At 36.8% G+C, this 23,553-nt stretch overlaps 1 pseudogene; it reads right to left on the bottom strand.

Moving 5' to 3' along the window:
• Window positions 1-12,041: 12,041 nt before the first annotated feature.
• On the bottom strand, window positions 12,042-13,299 carry LOC100687898 (annotated as a pseudogene).
• Window positions 13,300-23,553: the final 10,254 nt, after the last annotated feature.

Genomic DNA, 23,553 nt, shown 5'->3' with positions numbered 1-23,553 from the left:
TATCTTTGTCATGATGTATGATTTCTCTGAAGCATCTATTCCAAACCAGACTAGCTGTTAATGAAATGATTCTGCCCTCCATCAGAGGTATCCTAGGATCAGTTATCCCTTGTTCACTATAACACTGTATTGGAAAATGTGTGCTTTGTGCTATCAGATAGCAACAATTGTGTTTTGATTGCCTAATCTAGAAGGAAAAAAAACAAGTACAAAGTACACAGAAGGCAAAGAATAAGACAATGTCTTATTTTGAAGGTACAAAATAAAGGTACAAAATTAAGGTACAAAATTAAGAAGTTCAAAGAGATGTTCTATTCAGTTGATACCTGGCTCATGGACTTCTGTTTTCCCAATCATGGTAATTTGATAATATCAATATCCACATGGACCACCTATTTAACATCCTACCCGGCTTTTCTCTTCCTTGACCTTCTTCATTCCTGTGATGGCTTCTTCCACCTTATTTTCTATGACTATACATATCTTGATCTTATCATCAGTTGCTATACCATTACCAAAATCTTGATTTCAAGCATCTTCCTTGACTCCCCTTCTAACTCACCTATCTTAGTACTCACACTTTAACATGTTACTCCCTCTCTAGTTCCACTGAGCCTACTGATCCATTGGCCTCATCACTATTCATTACCCTCATTTATCTCATTTCCTTACAATCACTCGTCTACTTTCTCTCCATTGCACTTAACAGGCTTGATTTCATTTCTGCCATCCTTATCTGCTTATTTGACTTCTTAGTAGCATTCAGCACAAATGTCTGTAGTTTCTTTCAGTAAAGATTTTTTTCCCCTTGGCTTCTTGGTTTGATACTTTCCTGGTCTTCACCTTCAGACTTAAAAAATCTCATCCTCCACTGTATCTATAAATTGTAGTATCTTAATTCCCTGCTTTTTATCCGCCCTCTTCCAGGTTAATCTCATCTAAGAACTTGAAACATTAATTATCACTCCCAAACATTTCTCCAGAACAATCTCAAACTGTCAATTGACAACTTATCCACTCAAATCCATACATTTAATGTCCTATTTTACAATCTCTGCCCTCTTTGTACCAATCCAAAATAATCATCCAAAGGACACCACCATGCTGTTCTCAAGCAAAAAACCCCACTTTCCTTCACACCCATAGTCAATCCCACAGCAATCTTGTTGATTATAACTACAAACAAATTCTACACCTCTCACCTTTTCTCTAACTCCAATACTACTAACCTAGTTGATACAGTTCTCTCTCAACTGGCCTTCCTTCTATTCTTGCCTCATTCCAAACCATTCTCCTTATAATGATGAGAGTGATCATTTTCAAACATACATCAGATATGCTCCTCTCCTGGTTGAAATCTTCCAATGACTTCCTATTACACAATGGATAAACCTAAACTCCTCATCCTATCTTAAAGTGTCTCAGTAATCAGACAGACCCCTGCCTATCTGATCTCATCTACCATAATGTCCTACCTTTGTTTTCTGTGCTCCAACCACATCTGCTTTCTTCTGATTTGTTCACCATCAGGGGTTCTCAAGCTGCTGCCTCTGTTTAGAATGCTCCTTCTTCTGATTTCCACATGGCTAGAACCTTCTCAATGTCCAAATCTTGGCTCAGATGTCTGCTTCTCAGAAAGGCCTTCTCCAATCACCAAACTAACTACTCTTTAAGCTCTTTCATCTTCTTTTTGGTGTTTGTTTCTGTTATTATCTTGATTTGTATGTTTATTATCTGTGTCCCCTCAGTAGAATTTCATGTCTATGAAAGCAAGGACCTTGTTTGCATTATTTACTGCTCTCAGAACAGTGTCTGGTACTTAAAGGGCATTACAAAATATTCAGTAGGTGAACAAGAATAAACTTCATGAAAAAAGTAAAATATATGGTGATTCTTAAAGAAAGAGTAAGCTCTTAGAAGACAGAGATATCCACTCTGGAAAAAATATTTGGACAGTTTTTCTAAAACTAAAAATTCCCTTATCATGTATATTAGTTTTCTATTGATGTTATGACAAATCACTACAAATTTACTGGCTTCATACAACACAAATTTATTATCTACAGTCCTAGAGGTCAGAAATAAGACAGATCCAATGTGTTAAAATCAAGGTGTCAGTAGTGTTGTGTTTCTTCTGGAAGCTCTAGAGAGAATCTGTCTCTCACCTTTTCTGGCTTCAAGAGGCTAACTGCATTACTTGGTTCATGGTCCCTTTCTTTATCTTCAAAGCAGCAGGATAGCACCTTCTAATATCTCTGACTCTGATCCTCTTGCCTCCCTCTCATCAGGACCTTTTTTTATTACTTTGGGCCAATAAAAATAATCTGGGAAAATCTCCCTTCCTCAAGATTCATAATTTTTTTCACATACACAAAGTCCCCTGGGCCCTGCATGTAAGGCAACTTATTCACAGGTTCTAGAGATTAGAGTCTAGAAATCTTTGGAGGACCATTATTTTACCTACCACATTATACAAGCCAGCAATTGTACTCTCAGGCATTTATCCCAGAAGAATAACTATGTTCACATAAAAATTTGTGTATGAAAGTTCATAACAACTTTATTCATAATTGCCCCAAACTGGAAATAATTCAATATCCTTCAAAAGGTTAACTGTTAAACAGACTGTGGCAAACTGTGGTAGAGCCACACCATGCAGTACTATGTAGTGAAACAAACACAACTAATGATACATGCAATAACTTGAATGGAACTCAAAGGAGTTATGCTGAGTGAAAAAAAAAAAAAAGCCAGTCTCACAAGGTTATCTATTATCATATATATAATATATCTATTATATATATGATCTGATATTGTGCTGATTGAATATTTTTGCAACTTGATTGAGGTGGTAGTTACACAAAGCTACAGATGTGACATAATTGCATAAAACTATGCACATACACTCACACAAATGCATGTATAAATGGTGAAATCAGGGTAAGTCTGTGGGTTGTACTGAGGTAAATTTCCTGATTTTGATATTGGATTATAATTATGTAAGATGTCAACATTAGAGGAGGTGGTATGAAGGTTGCATGGTATCTCCCTATACATTTCTTTGCAACTTCCTGCAAATTCATAGTTATTTAAAAATAAAAAGTTTTTTTTTTAAAAGGAAGAGATGCAATGCCATTCTTGTTGGCAAGAATAAGTTTACAGGCCACTTTTGTAATTTGATTTCCTTGACTTTTATCCAAACTGCCACAATAGACTGTCTTAGAGTGGATACCTAACCAAGCTGGGAAAATAAAATTCTCTCGAAAAAAAATTCAGAATTAGGATGGAGATTCTAGTTCATTCTGACAACTGCATAGTTGACAATGGTAGCAATGCAATCTAATGGATAAACCAACAAAAGTCTTTTCAAAAAATGATATGAGAACAATGAGATTAACGAAGTTTACTTCCTAAAATTAGAAAAGTTGCTCATCAAAAGACTATGCTGGGAAAATGAATAGACATGCCACAGATCAGAAAATAGTCATGACACACACATTTAACAAGGACTGGAATATAGAACATATAAATAACTCTAAATAGTTTAAAAAATTAAGTAGAATAAGCAGAAGACATAAGCAGAAACTGACTGAGAAAGATATATGAATATCCAGTAAGTATATGAAAATATGTTGAACATCATTAGTCATCAGGGAAATGCAAACTAAAACCATGGTAAGCTATACTAGACACTTATTAGATTGATTAAAATTTAAAAGATTAAGTGTAATGGTTAATTTTATATGTCAACTTGGCTAAGATACGATGCCCATTCGTCTGGTGAAACACCAGTCTAGATGTTCCTGTGAAAGAATTTTTAGATATAATTAACATTGAAATAAGTAGACTTTGTGTAAAGCATATTATTCTCCATACTATGGCGAACCTCATGCAATCAGTTGAGGGCCTTACAAAGCAAAGACTGACATTACCCAAAAGAGAATTCTCCTTAAGAGTGCAACACAGGAATTCTACTTGGATTTCCAGACTGTTGCCCTGAAGAATTTAGACTTGACATCAATTTCTACCTGAATTTCCAGCTTGCTGGCCTGCCCTGAAGATTTCAGGTATCCCAGCCTCCACAATCCCTTAAAATCTGTCTCTGTTTCTGTCCCTGTCTCTCTTATTTGTAAAACTGAATCCCTGATGTTCTCTCACTTTCCTTCTCAATTTTGCAAGTAATAGGGAGATTGAGAAAGAGAGAGAGAAAAAGAGAGAAAAAGAACCAATATGTATCATTGATTACCAAATGTTCACAAAGACTGGAATAAATGAAACTCTCATAATTGCTGATGGGAGTGTAAAACATTATACCCACTTTGGAAACCAATCTGGCAGTTTTACATAAACACAAATGTACCCTATAATCTAGCAATCCACTTCTAGCTTTTACGTAAGAGAAATGAATAAAAGTGCACACAAAATACTTGCACAGGAATGTCCATAGCCACTTTACTCATAATAAAAAAAAAAAAAAGGAAAATAATGCAAATTTCCATCAGCAAGAGATGGGATAAGGTAAAACAGGTGGTGGTATCTCCACATAATGGAATGCTATTCATTAGTAGAAAGTAATGAACTACTGATACTTTTGATAACATGGATGAATCTCAAAAACATGTAGAGGGGAAAAAAGGCACAAAAGAATACATATTGTGTGACTCTAATTAAATAAAGTCCTATAAGGAACTATCTAAAAGGAAAGTAATCAAGAATCATAGCTGAGGGAAAGGGAGTAGCAAAGATTACCTGAGAAGGTGCATAAATAACAAAGCTTTCTGTAGCAGTAGAGTGGTATGAGTGACACAGGTATATCTGTCCTAAAAAGTCATTGAACTGTCCATATAATCATGTGCATTTTGACAAATACAACTTATATCCCAATATAACTTATATCCCAGCAATAAAAAAGTGAAAATATGCTGGGACTGAATAGATAATTCCCAACAATATTTTTGGGGTCTATGTTTATTTTCTGCATATATTTGTTATCTATTATATACTCATCATCTTATTGTAAATGCTACTTTTATTCTATATGACAATCCCATGGAGAAAATATTGTTACTATCATTTCACTAAGATAAAAACAAGCTTAGAACCATTCCATAACTTACCCAAGCACCCACAGAGCTCAAATGTGTTTAATTTCAAAGCTCTTTCAATTATGAGGCATAGCATGGACAACAGTGGTCCTCTATTAATATTTCAGTTACACAAATAGTTCCCTGGCTGAAAAAAATCATGTTTTCATCATGTATTCTTCTTTTCTTGAGAAATATTACAATTGTATAACCATATAACTGTACTAACGATCATTAAATAAAGAGATGACATGACTTCCTTCAGTCACTGGAAACATCGGTTTTTAAAACTTTTCCTAACAAGAGACTCACTAAACCCTCAAACCACTCCCTTTTATTTTGTCTTTAGACATAGGAAAAAAATAGCTAACAAGGGAAGTCAATGAAATGCAAATCTCATATATTTGAATGCAGCTATTATCATATCTTTCAGTTTTCTTATCAGGAGAAATAATGATATTCCTTTTCTCTTTTTCTTTTTGAGGTTACATTATTTAAATGTGACTGCTTTGTATCCATTTACCTTCCCTAACACAACTTAAAGGAACAAATTAAAACACACACACACAGAATTATGTCCTCAGTGTGTGCCTTCTTCCAAAAAAGTTTAGTTCCATAACTTAAAGCGGGGTCCTACCTAATTTTTCTCTCCCTCCTCCTAAAAACATGTGGACTAATATCTGGACTTTATGGTCCTGGATGTACTAACATCACATTATATTATATAACACTAAATATCCATTTCAGATTGGATTTATTAATTTCCAGCTTATGTATTACATATTTCATACTATCTACATGATCACTTTAGTAATCAAGAAACAGTTACTTTCAAAATTGACTTTCTGATGTTCCCTCATTTTCCTCCGTTCCATATAGATAGATGATAGATAGATAGATAGATAGATAGATAGATAGATAGATAGATAGACAATAGATAGATATCTTTGACAGGTGTTAGAACTAATTTAATAATGTTTTAAGAACATAATATCACAGACTTAGAGAGCTCAGAGCTGCTTTATTTCCTATAGCTTTCAACAAAGCTGAGGGTAAAAAACAAACAAAAAAAAGATATGAAATCACAATTGTCCCCCAACCTCACCTCCAATTCCAATGTACTATCAAGGACTCAAACTTTGGTCGCATTTAGCCACAGTCTGGCTATGAAGGAGAGGAGAGTCGCTTAAGATAAACAGTAAACAGTTTGGTAAATCATTCTGCTTTTTAAGCCAGACATAAATCACTACTTTCAAGGATCCTCAATAAACACAACTGTCAATCAAAAGTGATCAGATTGCTTTCATTCTAATAATTAATTTGAATGCCTAAATTAGGTAAAATTTATTTTAGCATGCTATGGAAACCCAGAAAAAGAAATGGTCACACTGTCTATGAGCTGAAGCCACAGGGAAAAAAATTCAGGGAAAAGATCGTTATTTGATAAAGATCACAGGGAGAGTTATCGTCAGTTTACTTCTCTGTTTCTTTCCTAGATGTCTCCTCACTAAAGTCAAATGGAAGAAGCTTAAGATTTGAGTTGGTCTGGTGCTATAGCCTCTATGGCTTCTTTGGCTTCCCCTGCGTCTGTGCCTTTTTGAGAGTGAACCCTGGCCAGAGAACACTCACTTGTTCTTTCATGTTCCCAATTGTATCTAATAGGTGATGTGGAAGCAGCATAGCGTGACTTTCTCTGGCTATTACTCAATACCTGTGCATGATGACAACATTCATAAAGCACAGGGTGGGATATATTTTACATGCTCTTGAAGTAGTGTTTTCCACTTACATATTACTGGGAAAGAAGCAAGGAAGAAAGGCCAAGAGGTAAACAATCTTTCTCTGTAAGCAAAACACAGTTGGAGGTGATGCAAAGCAAAAGAATGTTTCTTTAGCCCATACCCGGAAGCCTACCATTTAAAATGTAAATTTTCTGTAATATTGTCATGGTATATTTTATTTAGATTTGGCTTAGCACTATTGGGTAATAGGGTAATAGTCTAAATATTGAGTTACTGAAATGCCGTTTAAATTGGAGGAAGCCTGCTTCAAAGAATGAGAGCCTTCAAATGGTAGAAACAGAATAACTGTATTAAAGCTCCCAACTGGGATTCCTGGGTGGCGCAGCGGTTTGGCGCCTGCCTTTGGCCCAGGGCGTGATCCTGGAGACCCGGGATCGAATCCCATATCAGGCTCCCGATGCATGGAGCCTGCTTCTCCCTCTGCCTGTGTCTCTGCCTCTCTCTCTCTCTCTCTCTGACTATCATAAGTAAATAAATAAAAATTAAAAAAAAGAAAAAAAAAAACCTTTAAAAAAAAAAAATAAAGCTCCCAACTTTGGGGAATTTAACACCAAATTGATGCAGCGCTCCCTTTTCTCATATTAATTCTCTTTATTATTTACAAGGTTATATATATCATAAATATTCTCAAGTAACTTGAGGCTGTAGCATTGACTTTTTGTGACATGGAGAACTAGAAATCCCTCTGGATTTCATTTTCTTCAATTATACTATGAGAAGTTTTAGAGAAGGCTACATAATTCCTTGTCTCACACCTGACTCCGAAATTAACTTAATATCTACGTATTCTGGGCACCTGGGTGGCCCAGTGGTTGAGCATCTGCCTTTAGCTCAGGTCGTGATCCCAGGGTCCTGGGATCGAGTCCCACATCAGGTTCTCCACAGGGAAACTGCTTCTCCCTCTGCCTATGTCTCTGCCTCTCTGTGTCTCTCATGAATAAATAAATAAAATCTTTAAAAAATATATCTACGTATCCCGTGGTAACAATATAGTTCTTTGTTTTTCAGATGGTTTAATGGGCATAAGAGACTGGGGATAAGAAGCTCAAAAAAATTCACCCTGTCATAGTGTTATAGGAAACATTACACAGTGTTTTTTATCTTGGTAGTTGTGGTAGACAGAATCATGTACCCCACCTCCTCAAAGTTGTCCAAGTCCTAATTACTGGAATCTGCCCTACATTGCATAACAAAGACTGCAGAGGAATAAAGGTTGCTAATCATCTGACCTTAAAGTAAAGACCATCTTGGATTATCCAATGTAATCATAAGAGTCCTTGTGGGTATGTGAAAGAAGGAGGCAGAACAGTCAGTGTCAAAGTGATGCAATGTGAGAAACACTCAAGGAGCTATTACTGGCCTTGAAGATGGAAAGAACCTAGGAAGCATAAGAGGCAAGAAAAGTTATTCTCCCATAGAGCTTCCAGAGAGGAAGGCTCACCTTGATTTTAGCCCAATGTGACCATTTAGGACTTCCAAACTATAGGCTTATAAGATAATAAATTTATTAATGAGTTACAAACAAAATAAATTTGTTAATAAATTGCTACTAAATTTAGTGTTTATTATCTTATAAGCCCATTTTTTCTTTTTTAAAAAAATATTTTATTTATTCATGAGAGACAGACAGAGGGACAGAGACATAGGCAGAGGGAGAAGCAGGAAGCCTGATGCAGGATTTGATCCCAGGACCCCGGGATCACACCCTGAACCAAAGGCAGACACTCAACCACTGAGCCACCCAGATGTCCCCAACTTAATGATTTTTCAACTTTATGATGGTGCATTCAGTAAACATTGTACTTCAAATTTTGAATTTTGAACTTTTCCTGAGTGATGCTCTCTTGTGATGCTGGGCAGCAGTAGTGAGCTGCAGCTCCCAGACGTAACCTCATTTTATTTTAAGTCGAGGAAGATATGTACAACAAATTGTATAGTGCAGGGGCGCCTGGGTGGCTCAGTCAGTTACAAGTCTGTCTTTGGCTCAGGTCATAATCCTAGAGCCCTGGGATGGAGCCCTGCACCAAGCTCTCTGCTTAGTGGGGAGCCTGCTTCTCCCTCTCCTGGTTCCCCTGCAATGAGCTCGCTCTCTCTCTCTCTCTCTGTCAAATAAATAAATAAATAAAATCTTAAAAAAAAATCATATAGTGCATTTTGAGCTCAGTCTCTTTCTAGTATATGTTAATGTTTTGGTCTTTTTTGGACCTGTTTGTGGCATCCCACATAGACTGGCAGGGTGTGTGCTTCTTGTTTCAAGGGCCTTATTACTTATTTGTCTTAGGTCTTATCTCACACATTTGCTTTAAGTATAGTCTTTAAGTTCATGTAATCATCATTGAATTTCTTCAGAGATTTTCCTCCTTTTTTGAATTTTCTCTGCAAATACTGGCTGTGGAGTTGATTAACTATCTTCCTTACCTGTATGCTCACTCTCTGCTATATCTGTCAGGATCAACTCTAGTCTATTGTGTATAAATTGGAGGAGATTTTTAAAAAAGAATGTATAATTTCTTTCTTGGAATTAAAATTGAAAATGAAAGTTTCTATGTTTATTGCAGCACTATTTTTAAAAAATATTTTATTTATTTATTCATGAGAGATGCAGAGAGAGAGGGACAGAGACATAGGCCTCGGGAAAAGCAGGCTCCCTGTGGGAAGCCTGATGTAGGACTTGATCCCAGGACCCTGGGATCACACCCTGAGCCAAAGGTAGATGCTCAACCACTGAGCCACCCAGGCATCCCTATTGCAGCACTATTTATAATAGCTAAGGTATGGAGGCAACTCAGGTGTCCATCGATAGATGAAGCAATAAAGAAGATGTGTACATATACACAATGGAGCCATAAAAAGGAGAACTTGCCATTTGTGACAACATGACTGGACCTAGAGGATATTATGCTAAGTGAAATAAATCTGACAGAGAAAGACAAATATCATATGATTTCACTTATGTGGAATCTAAAAACTGGGGCCCCATGCCACTGCCTGCTTTTCTTCTGACTCTCCTCCATAATCAGGGTTGTGGGATCAAGCCCCCTGTTGGGCTCTGCACTCAGCATGGATTCTGCTTATCCCTCTCCCTCTGCTCTTTTCTCCCACCCCTTTGCATGCTCTCTCTCTCTTTCTCTCAAAATAAGTGTGTACATACACATGTATGTATGTGTGTGTGTGTGTTACATATGAAAATCAGTCTGCATTTTCATCAATTTGGGGGACCAGCAGTCAGTAGAATTGAAAGAATTCTGGTAGCAAACAGTCTTCTCTAGATATTTTCTTAAAGCAGTTAATTCAACCTATTTAAGCCATATGGGTTCCTGGACCCCATTAGGCAGAATGCTGGTGTCCACAAAATACTGAGTGAATATTGAAGGACTATGAAATCAGAAAAAGTGAACTTTAGGACGGAAGGGAGGGATATACTACCAGGATTACTTTTACTGCATTTAGGAGAGGGAAAAAACAGTCCTAAAACCTGCACTAATTATGGGCACTGATCACAAACATAGGACCACCCATGGGAAACTGAATATAAATTTGTTTTCATTATAACTCGTGTTTCGTGGTTTTTTTTGTTTTGTTTTGTTTTTTTGGAGGGGCTGCAGTGTGAACAGTTTACGTAAAGGGTGGGTGTGGAAATATTTATAAAGGAACATAAATAAAATGAGTTCTTACGTAACTTCCTCTGAATGAATCTTGCTAATGTTTTCTTGGCTTCTAAGCAATCTTTATCAAACTAGGAAGTGGTCAGCCAGACCTGGGGGAGACAAGACAATCAGTGGGTATGTAAACAACTGTATGTAAATCAGTAGGGGACTTATACAATTTCTTCTTCTTTTTTTTTCCCAAGGAAAACGTAAGTTTGCTTTATTTCAAAACAGTAACTTCTTCCATTGGAGCAGTGGCCAAAATTCAATACTGATACAAATATAAGTTCCTTAGGAGGTCAGAATATGTAATTCAGGCAAATTTTCTGAATTTTTTTAAAGGCAGAATTTTCAAATCATCAATTAGAAACAATGTAATCAACATATGTAAAATAAGTCACAGTTCAAGTTTAAGCTGAATAACATCTGCTAATATTGAGAACATTGCACATATTTTCAATGACTTAGATGTCTACCTATCTCCACTTCTTTTTACTAGATTTAAATAAATCCAAGTATTTACTCATGGTAGGAGATTCTGGCATTAACTATAGCTGAGTTTAACAGAAATACAGAAAACCATAAAGATTTATCAAACATTCACAAATGATCACTTAACAGCAATTCCTCAGAAGCTCTCAATGAGAAAGGCTGTTCCCCAAATAGCACCTAAGGTTTGCTGTATAATGTAATTCAACAGAACAGCACTCCGACCAATGATAAACAACTTACAGGAAATTATTTCGCCTATTCAATGTTTCACTATAGCTACTATATTCCACCAATATTAAAAATTTTAAAACCCTATTATGCTGCCATTTCCCATTAAGTAATTTTGCAATGAGTCATCTTTATGATGCCATTTATTCAACTGGAAAAAAAAAATATGGTACATTCTGGTTTTCACTTGTTATAGTGAAAAATCAAATTATTGAATTAAATCTATATGAAACCTACATTTTTTTTCTCAGTGCTGAACAGCACTAAAGTGAAAGCAGCTTTCAGTCTTGGCTTTCCTTTAAACGAAAGCATTATGGAATTTTCAGCAGTAAACATTATCTGGTTCCTACTTGAACCCCATTTCCCAAGGAAATGAGATAGAGAATCTAAGGTAAAAGCCTTATTCAAGGCAAAAAGGTTCCAATCCTAAATATTTCACTCCAACAACCTGTGTTTCATCACTGAGTAGTAAATGATTACTGACAACTAATGATGGTAACAGTATTACCCTCACTGATGTCATTATTAAATTTTACATACTGTGTTATACCCAAATATATGCATAAGACATTTGTCCAGATAAATTAGTGTTAGGAATTAAAAACTCACAACTACAAATGTCCTTTCTTCTGAAATCTATATAAATGTTTTCAAGCCTAGAAACCTAAACATTATGACTACACATTAGAAGCATGTTACCTCTGAATACACGTTATGGAAAACTTCAGAACTAATCTCATAAAATAAGAGAAACCCCACAAACTTAGGGTGCTTTTGTTATTGCTGAATCTAATTAGACTTAAAAGGATACCACTGAATACTAAATTCAGGTATTTACTAAATACTGTTGATTTCTACTAGCCAAACAGCCCTAACCAACCAACAGCTGGAACAAGGATAGTTTTTCTCGGCTCACTGTCTATTAGGAAGTTGAAACATTTTCAATTAAAGCCTTCATTTTTCCTGTAGACTTCAGCATGTGTGGCCCAAACAACACTATTTCTGAGGTGACCTCAGATGCAGGTTTTGGAATTCCTTTTTCAAATTCACCTTGACTTATCGCTTCGATGTCGATAAGCAAATTTCTTTTTCAGAGCCTCTGCTATGAGGGCAGCAGGGTAGCCCTCATAGCATCCACCGGTTTGGGCTTTATATCCTGTTCTGACCTTTTTTTACTGACTGCAGTTTTACACTATTCATATCTTTAAGGATCTCTAGCATTTTTGGCATATCAGATTTCTTTGGACTGCTCTTAACCAGAGTCTTTCCAGCACAAGCTTTTTTCTCTCTTCGCTCTTTTATTAAGTCAACAGAAGACACACTTTGGTGGAGCCCTGATGGGGGGAGGGGTGGGGGTGGTGAGGGAGGCCGGGAGACAGAGGGTGGTGCTGCAGCCACAGATGTGGTAGGTTCTAAATCACCTGCAGTGAGATTTTGCTGTTCTTGCAGGGTCACAATTTTGGCAATCTGTGCTCTGAGAGCAGCAAAGTTCATTTTCAAGGGCACGGATCTTCTGCAATGCTTCCTCATTTGCTAGTGCGGTCTTCTGTTGAGGCTCTTCTGGAGACAGACTTGATAAGGAAAACTGTCTGCTTGGCTGCTTCTCAAAGAAAGGAATGTCATCCTGAAGGGGTTGCCTTGGTCTGACGTCTGTCCTTCGTCTCGTTGAACACTCTCCTTCTTCTTTAGCTACCCATCCAACATCAGCAAAGGACACCACTGCCTCTTCTCCTGGATGGCTGGGGCTCTGTTGTAGGTAAGCTGAAACCAAACTCTTGGACCAATATTAAAAATTGGTCTTGGACACTGGATCAGAGATAAGTTAGTACCAATTTTTCTTACGATACTTCGAGATGAACCATATGGCTTCCCAGACCAGAGTACCGATTGCATGCTTACTTCAACCTGTTGAAAAACCATCCTAATTAGTCGCTTAATCCAGCCAAGCATTTAGATGGCAAAGTGTCTCCAAATTTGCATTTCAAGTACTTCAGGCATATATAGCAGCACATGGTCCAATAAGCACACTCTGCCTCGTGGCAGCCAGGTGCCTTCTTGAGCTGCTCCAGCTTCCAGCTTGGCTCTCCCAGGGAGGTACTGACTTATACAATTTCTTAGACTTGAAAGGTTTCTTATCACATCTCAGCCTCTCCCGACCTTTTCATTTTCCTTTACCCTGAATTCATTGAGGCAATTAGGTATGCACACAAATTAAGAGTTTGAAACACTCAAGAGCAGTTTAGTAAGAAAGTAGAGATTTTCAACCCTACATAAAATGTCTGCCATGTAGATGAAGCTAAGCAGAGGAGAAATATAGTAATAATGCTTTGTTAAAAATATGATTCTTCCTAGATTGATCCTAAAATTGCCATTTATAAATTGGCCACTTTAATTACGGGTGAGTACAGTGGGATACTTCAGTGAATAAAGTAGCAAATCCTAGAGGCGTGGTCCACCAATTCCCTAGTCCACATTATCTTTGGACAATCCTTAATGAGACTTTGAGGATTTTATTTTATTTTATTTTTTAAAGATTTTATTTATTTATTCATAGACACAGAGAAAGGCAGAGACACAGGCAGAGGGAGAAGCAGGCTCCATGCAGGGAGCCCGATGTGGGACTCGATCCCGGGTCTCCAGGATCACGCCCCAGGCTGCAGGCGGCGCCAAACCGCTGCGCCACCAGGGCTGCCAGAGACTTTGAGGATTTTAATACATTGTTCAGAGTCTTGCACATCTGCCCCCTTCCCCTGCCAAAACTCTTGCCCACTTTTTAGATTACAAGGGCTGTGTAGATAACCCATTCAATGGTCCATGATTTTCAGTACTACTCCATTTCACTCACCATCTTCTCCTTTCCTAGGCAACCGTTATCATTGTTTAGCTCTGTACTAGCTCATAAAATTTAACCCATGGTCTTTTCCACTAACTTCTGTACTTTTCTTTCCCACCTTAACTTATACTTCATTACATTCCTACCACATGCAAGCCTAATTCCTTATTCCTCAATTTTATTTCAGTCAGTCAATCTTGAGTTTTCTTTCTTTCTGATCACACATTCTTATCACCCAGAGTTAACTTTTCCCAATATTTTGGTATATAATATCAAATATCTTAACTTGAACAGAAATTTTATTTCTTTTTTATGAACTCAAACCCATGAATTCTTTATTGCTTATAATTTTAAATCTTTTAAAAATATTTTTTATTTATTTACTCATGAGAGACACACAGAGAGAGGCAGAGACATAGGCAGAGGGAGAAGCAGGCTCCATGCAGGGAGCCTGATGTGGGACTCGATCCCAGAACCCCGGGATCACACCCTGAGCCAAAGGCAGACGTTCAACCGCTGAGCCACCCAGGCATCCCTATAATTTTAAATTTTGATGAAAACTCCCTCACTATAAACTCTACATCCTATCCTATACAAAGCTAATTATATAGCTTTTCATTTCACAATTGGGCCTTCACTACAATCAGGAATTGACTGAGAGAAAACTCTTTAATAAGCCAATAGCTGAGAAGCAGCAGAGAGGGAGGTGGCACAGGCTAGGCAGATTAACAGGACATCAGTTGGCTCACTCCCCACCCTCTGCAACCATCCTTCCTTTAGCAAAACCCCTACCTTAATTTCAGATGAGAAATTTTTACTTTCTTAAAACAAAAGATAATTCTATAAAATGAACCAATCATCAAATGAAAAGAATTTATAGAAATGAAACACCTGATGCTGACAATAATGAATTCAGTATGTGTAGAAAACTGAACTCAAGAAATTTTTCTGGAAAGTAGAATAAAAGATATGTGAGGAAAATGGGAAATAAAAGATGAAAGAATCAGAGAAATCCAGGAGATCTAATTTCTAATAAATAGGAGGTTTGCAAAGAGAAAAACAACAACAATATAGGAAATTTTGCTTTACACATTTTAAATTATACATAAAATGTCTGACAGTATAAAGAGGTTAATGAGTACCAACCTAAAAAGTGAGAACAGACCCAAACCATAGTGTTATGAAATTTGGGAATTTCATAGTGATGAAGTGATGAAGAATGAAGTAATGAAGAAGAGAACCTAAAGGTTTCCAGAGATAAGGTGAAAAGTTAAGTCATAATTAAAATCAAACAAAATCGGGGCACCTGAGTAGCTCAGTTGGTTAGGCATCTGGCCCTTGGTTTCAGCTCTGGTCATGATCTCAGGATTGTGAGATTGAGCCCTTCATTGGGCTTCATGCTCTAAGCTCCTGAGCTCCATGCTCATCACTAAGTCTGCTTGAGAGTCTCTCTTTTCTCTCCCTCTGCCAACCACCACCACCCCCCCTGCTGTCCCCACTGCTCATTCTCTCTAAATAAATAATTTTTAGAAGAAAAAAATCAGATTGCATTAGGCTTCTCAGAAAGAGCATTAGACACCAGGAATCAGTGGAAACGTACCTGTTAACTTCCAAGAGAAGACTATTTCCAAGATGAAATTCTATAGTAGCCAAAGATTGGATTGGATTAGCCTCCAATCTAATGTGAGGCTAAATAAGGGTTTTTCAGACATGCAAGAACCAAAAAAACCAAGCGAAAAAAATGGCTCTGTTAAGTACTCCTTTATCAGAAGCTATTAGACAATTACTATAGTAAAATAAGAACATAAAACAAGAAAGAAGAATATAATGGGTCTTATTAAACTAGATATCCATTATAGCAAAATGACAAAATTCAGTTTTGCTTTGATGATAAAGCTTAAAGAGCCAGGATGAGACACTCAGCAGGCCTAGAAGCAACTGCTTGAATTGGAACAAGGTAACAAAGGGCTTGGGGGGTTGTCTCCAGAAAAAAAATGGAATTGAGAGATTATATGACAGGTTGGATATTTTGAAAAATAATATCGATAGCAATTTATTTAGAGACAGTAAAAATTTAATAAATATAATGGAATATTAACAAAAACGAAGCACAGATATTAGAAAAAAAATCTAAACAAATGAAAAAGCTAAGTAAGTTTGAAAGAAAACCTAAATTTGGGACAAACAAGAAAAGCTAATTAAGCCCTCAATGCTATCCTTCATTTAATCATCAAAGTGATCTTAATTATGTTTCCTCTTCTACAAAACCAGTGGTTCTCCAACCTGTGTATCTGTGTGTGCATGACCAATTTGAGAAAAGGAAAATGTTTAGCAATGTTAATTTAAGAATAAAAAGAAGGGTGCCTGGGTGGTTCAGTGGTTGAGCGTCTGCCTTTGGCTCAGGTCATGATCCCGGTGTCCCAGGATTGAGTCCTGCATTGGGCTTCCTGGATGGAGCCTGCTTCTCCCTCTGCCTATGTCTCTGCCTCTCTCTCTGTGTGTGTCTCTTATAAATACATACATACATACATACATACATACATACTCAAGGAACTCTGAATAATTCGGCATTAATTACAAATCAATTGTTAGCACATTGTCTCAATGGATGTCAAATTACATTCATGTATCCAATCAAAGAATAGTTACTGAGACCTCACTACTATGTGCCAGAGGATATGGGGGATCATGACCAAAGCAATAGAGTCCTTGCTTTTACAGAGTTTTACAGTTCAGTGAATGAAAACAGACCATCGACAAATAAACAAATAGGTAGCGACAAGTACTACAAAGGAAATAGAACATAAATTTGGGGAAGTTATTTTATTTAGGGAGTACAGTAAAAGCCTCAATGATTTGGTGAATAGAGACTTGAAAGAAGTTGAGAATGTCATGTGGGTATTTGAGAGAAAGGTGTTTCAGAAAGAGAAACAGAGTGTACATTCTGAAATAGGAGTACTTGGAGTGTTTGAGAAACAGCAAAAGCCCAGGTGGTTGGAGTGGAATAGGCAAAAAGGAAACTAGTAGAAGATGAAGTCAGAAATGAAGCCATAGATTTGATCATCTAGGGCCTCGTAGGACATGGTGATGACTCTGGATTGATTCTGAATGTGACGGGAGAATCTCTGGGGACTTTGAATAGAGGTGTGACAAACCCTGATCACACACTGTGGATTTATCTACTTTTTAAAATTCTTACAAATCACAGAATTTTAAAATTCTTACAAATCTCTGACATCTCTTCTGTTTCTGCTTACTTTGTAAAGAGAGGATCTTAATGTTTGTTGATTTAATAGGGCAAGTTTGAGAGGAGAGAAAGAATAGTAGATGGAAATCTTCAGTCCAGATGGAGGACCATTTTGTCTTCATGCACAAACAGCCCAAAATAGAGAAGACTGATTTTCTTTCAGAAACTTATTGCAATTGAGAGAGTCTACCCATTTACAAGTCTTTGACTTTATATTGCAAGTGCAGTATATATATATATATATATATATATATATATATATATATATTAATTGCAAGTGCAATATATATATATATATTAATATATCTGATGTAAATATGCAAACAGAATATTCATTCCATCTTTCCACCCCTGCTTTAGGTTATATTACAAAGCACTCCTGAGTTGACTGACAATGAAGAGTGTTACACCCAAATTATTTTTTTCTCACCAAGTACTAGTTTTTCCATGTGGCAAGAAAGATGATTGATGACATTTCCTGATTACATACTTCCATCTCCAAGACCCAGAAGAGAAATCTTCTCTAGTTCCAATAAAAAGCTCCCAAATGAAAGTCTCAGGTTGGCTTGACCAGGATCACATGTTCATTTTGGCCCAATCACTGCAGCTGGAGGAATGAATGAGTCACTCTAAGAGGCCAAGTACAAATCAGGTACCCAACCCAGCCCTGGGGAGAAGGTACTATGATGGATAGCTGAGCAGGAAGGGCAGGGAAAATGAGACAGATAAAATATGTAAGCATCTACTATATATGGTAAACAAAGTTTTTGACAATCTGAAGACTGTCTATGTCTATAGCCTTATCTCCTTTCACTCTAGGATTATATTATACTCCAGAAGTTGATGGAATGCACTTTGAGATAAAGCAGATCTAAGTTTGCATCAGAAATTTGCAATTTACCATTTATGGCTTTAGGTAATTTTTGTAACCTCCCTAAGCCTTAGGTTCATAATTTGTTAAATGTGGCAAATACTTGTGCCAAAGGAAATGATGCAAGAAAAACACTTGGCATGGGGTTTTCTAGGTACCAGTTGTGAGATTTTAGGAAATTGATAAATAGCATCCTTCTTTTCCTCTTAAATTTGTTTAATTTAAAGAGATGCTAAAGAATCATAAAATGGAAATACTTTTAAAAACATGTCAAGTCATTTTTATGCTTAAAACCCTCAGAGATTTCCCACTTCACCTAGAGTAAAAGCCAAAGTCCTTATAGGTCTACACAACCCTAACTTCATCCTCCCCAAGCTCTAGTTTCTGTTACCTCTCTCCCTCATTTCCTATGGCTTCCCCTGTGCTCACTTTACACAGCCACACTGGCTTCATTACTCTTTAAACTTCTAAGAAATCTCCTACCTCAGATCCTTTGTCCTTGCTTTTCCCACTTTTGGCCAAGAGCACTGTAGGCCCATGCATACACATGGCTTCCTCCTCACTTAAAGAAGAAAATAGACATAGTCTCTGTCCTCACTGCGCTCATAGTCTAGTGAGTAGATGAGCATTAAATGCATAAACAAATATGACATGAGTACAAAGTGTGGTAAGTGTTACGTTAGAAAAAACCTATACTCTTACTCCAACAGAGAATAATGGAGCAGAATTGAAGAATTTAGAATCATAAACAAAGGAAAAGCCCTATAAGGAAAGGTCATTTAAGCTGGGAATGGTATGCAAATAACACAGTCAGAAAGTACAGACTTTGTCTAAGACCATTATCCAGCCTGGTAGAGATAGAACAATAATGAAGCATGACCTGAGAGCCAGGTAGACAAGTCATTAGGATCTGCAATGTTCAATCACACCCAGGCACTGGCTGATGCAAGTTTAGGAGCAGAAAATTCAGTAAATGAGGGACTCCAATACAGAAAGAACCAGTCTAATAGGATCAGAGTATAACCAAGAGCAAGATTCATTCAATGCTCTACTGAGAGCTATTCACTGGGCCTTCTCATAATCTTACAGAGAATGTTCTTAGAATAGAGTGGGGCCCTTTCTTTACCTTTCAATCAGAATGCAAATAAGTAAAGATGATATTATTTTAGAAGTGATCTTAGTTCTTTTCAAACTGACTTGTAAACTCTTTTAAAAATAATTCTAGACACAGGAAGTTGCATAAGTAGTACATACAGTCCTGTGCAACCTTTGCCTAACACCCCCTAATGGTGACGTCTTATATAAATATCTTACATACATAATATCAAAACCGGAAATTGACATTGGTACAATACTGCTGTGATGGTTAATTTTATGTGCCAACTTGATTGGGTCACAGGATGCCCAGATAGCCAGTTCAAAAGTATTTCTGAGCATGTCTGTTTTAGTGTTTCTGGAGGAGATTAGTATTTGAATCAGCACACTGAGTAAAACAGATGATCCTCTCCAACAGAAGTGAGCATTATCTAATTCCTTAAAGGCCAGAATGAAACAAAAAAGTGGAGGAAGGGGGAATTTATCCTCCTTCTTCCTGACTGCATAGTGGAGACAAGGTCCTCATGCCCTCAGTGCTCCTGGTTTTCAGGCCTTCAGATTCGGACTAAAATTGACAGCATTGGTTCCTTTGGTTCTCAGGCCTTCAAACTACACCATTGGCTTTCCTAGGTCTCCAGCATGTATATATTCTGACTCTTTTTCTGAAGAATCCTGACTAAAAATACAACTGCTAATTAGATTACATACCTTATTCAGCTTTCACTAGTTTCTCAATGCACTCATTTGCCTGTGTATATTGATGTGTGTGTGTTTACTTCTATGTAATTTTGATACCATAAACAAATTAATATAGCCACTATTAAAATCAACATATAGAACTACTCATACAACTCAATGTCAAAAAAACCCAATTTGATTAAAAATGTGCTGATGATCTGAATAGATATTTTTCCAAAGAAGACATACAAATGACCGTTGACATATAAGTGTATGAAAATGTGCTCGATAACACTATTCATTAGGGAAATGCAAATCAAACTCACAAAGAGATATAACCTCACACTTGTTAGAATGGCTCTTATCAAAAAGATAAGAAATAACAAGTGTTGGTAAGGATGTGATGAAAAAAGAAACTTTGTGCACTATTGATGGGAATGTAGATTGGTGAAGCATTACGGAAAACAATATGAAGGTTCCTTAAAAAATTAAAAATAAAAACGTCATATGATCCAGAAATTCCATTTCTGGATACTTATCCAGAGGGGGAAAAAAATACTAACTCAAAAAGGTATTTGTAATCCCATGTTCATTGAAGCATTATTTACAATGGCCAAGACATGGGAGCAACCTAAGTGTCTATTGATGGATAAATGAATAAAGAAAATGGAATATACACACACACCCCAACGATGGAATATTATTCAGCCACAAAACAAGAAGGAAAAATCTGTCATTGGCAACAACATGGATGAACCTTGAGACCATTATACTAAGTGAAATAAGTCAGAGAAAGACAAGTAACATATTATCTCATTTATATATGGAATCTAAAAACAAAACAAAAACAAAAACCACAGACCTCATAGATACAGAGAACAGATAGGTGGCTGCCAGAGGCAGGTGGCCCCCAGAGGCAGGGGACAGAATATGGGCAAAATGGGTGAAGGGAGTCAAAAGATACAGACTCCACTATTAAATAAACAAGTGACTAAAAAATAAACAAACAAGTGACTGTAGTTAATGCTGTACTGTATATTTGAAAGTTGCTAAGAGAGTAGCACTTAAAAGTTCTCATCACAAGAAAAAAATTTCTAACTATATGTGGTGATGAAAAATAATAAGATAAAACTATCCCAAAGTTTGTAGGAATTCTTTTTTTAAAGATTTTATTTAAAAAAACAAACAAAATAAAATATTTTATTTATTTATTCATAAAAGACAGAGAGAGAGAGAGAGAGAGACATAGGGAAAAGGAGAAGCAGGCTCCCTGTGGGGAGTCCAATGTGGAACTCAATTCTAGGACCCAGGTATCATGCCCTAAGCCAAAGGCAGATGCTCAACCCCTGAGCCACCAAGAGGCCTCCATCTTGTAGGAATTCTTTATGCTCCTCTTTTATAGTCATACCTCCCCAACCCCATCCCTGCCCTTTAATTTTTTCTCTACCTTCATAGTTTTGTCATGTGGAAAATGTTATGTAAATGGAATCATATAGTATATGGCCTTTTAAGACTGGCTTTTTTCAACTAAGTGTGATGCCCTTGAGATCCATCCAAATTGTTGCATGTATCAATAGTTCATTCATTTTCATTGCTAAGCAGTATCCCATTGCATGGATATACCAGTGTTTGCTTAACCATTCACCCACTGAAAGACATTTCAGTTGCTGCATTTCAAATTTTTTTAAGTAAATCATTTCTAAACTTCAAGTCTTTCACTTTTGTGAATAACTTTCAATCCTCAAGAGTGATAGATTCATTAAGAGTTTTTGAGCAAAGGGGAGCCTGGGTGGTGCACGTAGTTCAGCACCTGGCTCTTGGTTTTGGCTCAGGTTATGATCTCAGGGTGGTGAGATAGAGCCCTGAATTGGGCTCCAAGCTTAGGAGTCTGCTTAAGTTTCTCTCTTCTTTTGCCCCTCCGACCTCTAATTAATTAATTAATTAATTAATCCTTTTTTAAAAAGTTTGTGAGCAAGATAAATGCAGTCAGAAGTGGAAGCATCACTTGGGATGTCACTCTGAATACATAGGACTTTACAGGGATGACTTTAAATTCTCTAAGCACTAGTTAGTCGATAGCTTAATCCTAAACTGTGTCAAGTCTCAGGATGCTGTGCAGGGAGTGGACCAGAGAGGGTGGGCATGAGGCAAAGAGGGCTAATCCAACTGAAATATTACATAGGACTAAAAAAAGGTATGACGGGGGAAACGTGTGCATATGAGCAGAGTCTCATCTTTCCTGTTTTCACAGGAAACAGGAAAGATGACAACATGGGAGCCATTTACACTTCTCATTTCCCTCAAATGATCAGTGGCTGGACTGTCACTGCCTTTCAATGCCGCACCCCTTTAAACCTGCACTTTATGCCCAGTAATAGCCATTTATGCCCAGTAATAACCATTTCATGGTTGATTTTGATTGATTTTGCATGATTTTGCAAAGCCATGTATGGGAAGAAAACAAACAAATGAACAAAGGAAATGCTCTGTGTTATAAAAAAATTCAGAAGAATGTGTTCTCTCTTAACTCAATGAAGTTTCTGTATATTTGAAGTTAACTTTAGCTCAACTTGGGTAAATAACAGACCCCCAACTAGACCTAAAGTTGCTAAACTTGCAGAGAGTATTCATATCTTATCATTCTGAAGGCAATGAAACAGGCCAAAAAAATTCCCTGAGGGGTGCCTGGATGGCTCAGTCAGTTAAGTGTCTGACTCTTGAGCTTGGCTCAGGTGTTGATCTCAGGGTTGTGAGTTCAAGCCCCAGCATGGAGGTCACTTTAAAAAAAAAAAAAAAAAAGATCCCTGAATTGCCATTTTCACTATTTTATTAAAATATTGTTCTTCCAACTACTGATTAATATCTCTGATGAACATAGATGCAAAAATCCCCAACAAAATATTAACAAATGGAATGCAATATATATTGAAAAATCATTCACCACAAAATCAAGTAGGATTTATTTCCAGGATGCAAGGGTGGCTCAATATTGCAAATCAATGTGATATACCCCATCAATAAGAGAAGGAATAAGAATCATATGATCATTTCAATAGATGTAGAGAAAACATTTGACAAAATACATCTATTCATGGTTAAAGCTCTCAACAAACATACCTCAACATAATAAATGCCACATATAAGGAATTCACAGCTAACATCATCCTCAATGGTGAAAAACTGAGAGCTTTCCTTTTAAGATAAGGAAAAGACAAGGATGTCCACTTTTATTCAACATAGTGTTGGAAATCCTGGCCACAATAATCAGGTGAGAAAAAGAAATAAAAGACATTCCCATTAGTAAGGAAGAAGTAAAACTTCTTTGCAGATGACATGATGCTATATATAGAAAAGCCTAAAGATTCCACCAAAAACTACTAGAACTGATAAATGAATTCAGTAAAGCTGGAGGGTATAAAATCAATGTACAGAAATCCCTTGCATTTCTTTATACACTAATAATAAATAATATAATGAGAAATCAAGAAATAATCCCCAAACAATATGGTACCAGCACAAAAAGACACATAGATCAATAAAACAGGAGCAAAGCCCAGAAACAAACCCACAATTATA

This window comes from Canis lupus, chromosome 7, assembly GCF_011100685.1.
Source record: "Canis lupus familiaris isolate Mischka breed German Shepherd chromosome 7, alternate assembly UU_Cfam_GSD_1.0, whole genome shotgun sequence".
Classification (NCBI taxonomy): Eukaryota; Metazoa; Chordata; class Mammalia; order Carnivora; family Canidae; genus Canis; species Canis lupus.
The sequence above is the reverse complement of the archived record's forward strand: the minus strand, read 5'-3'. Positions and strand labels throughout refer to the sequence as shown.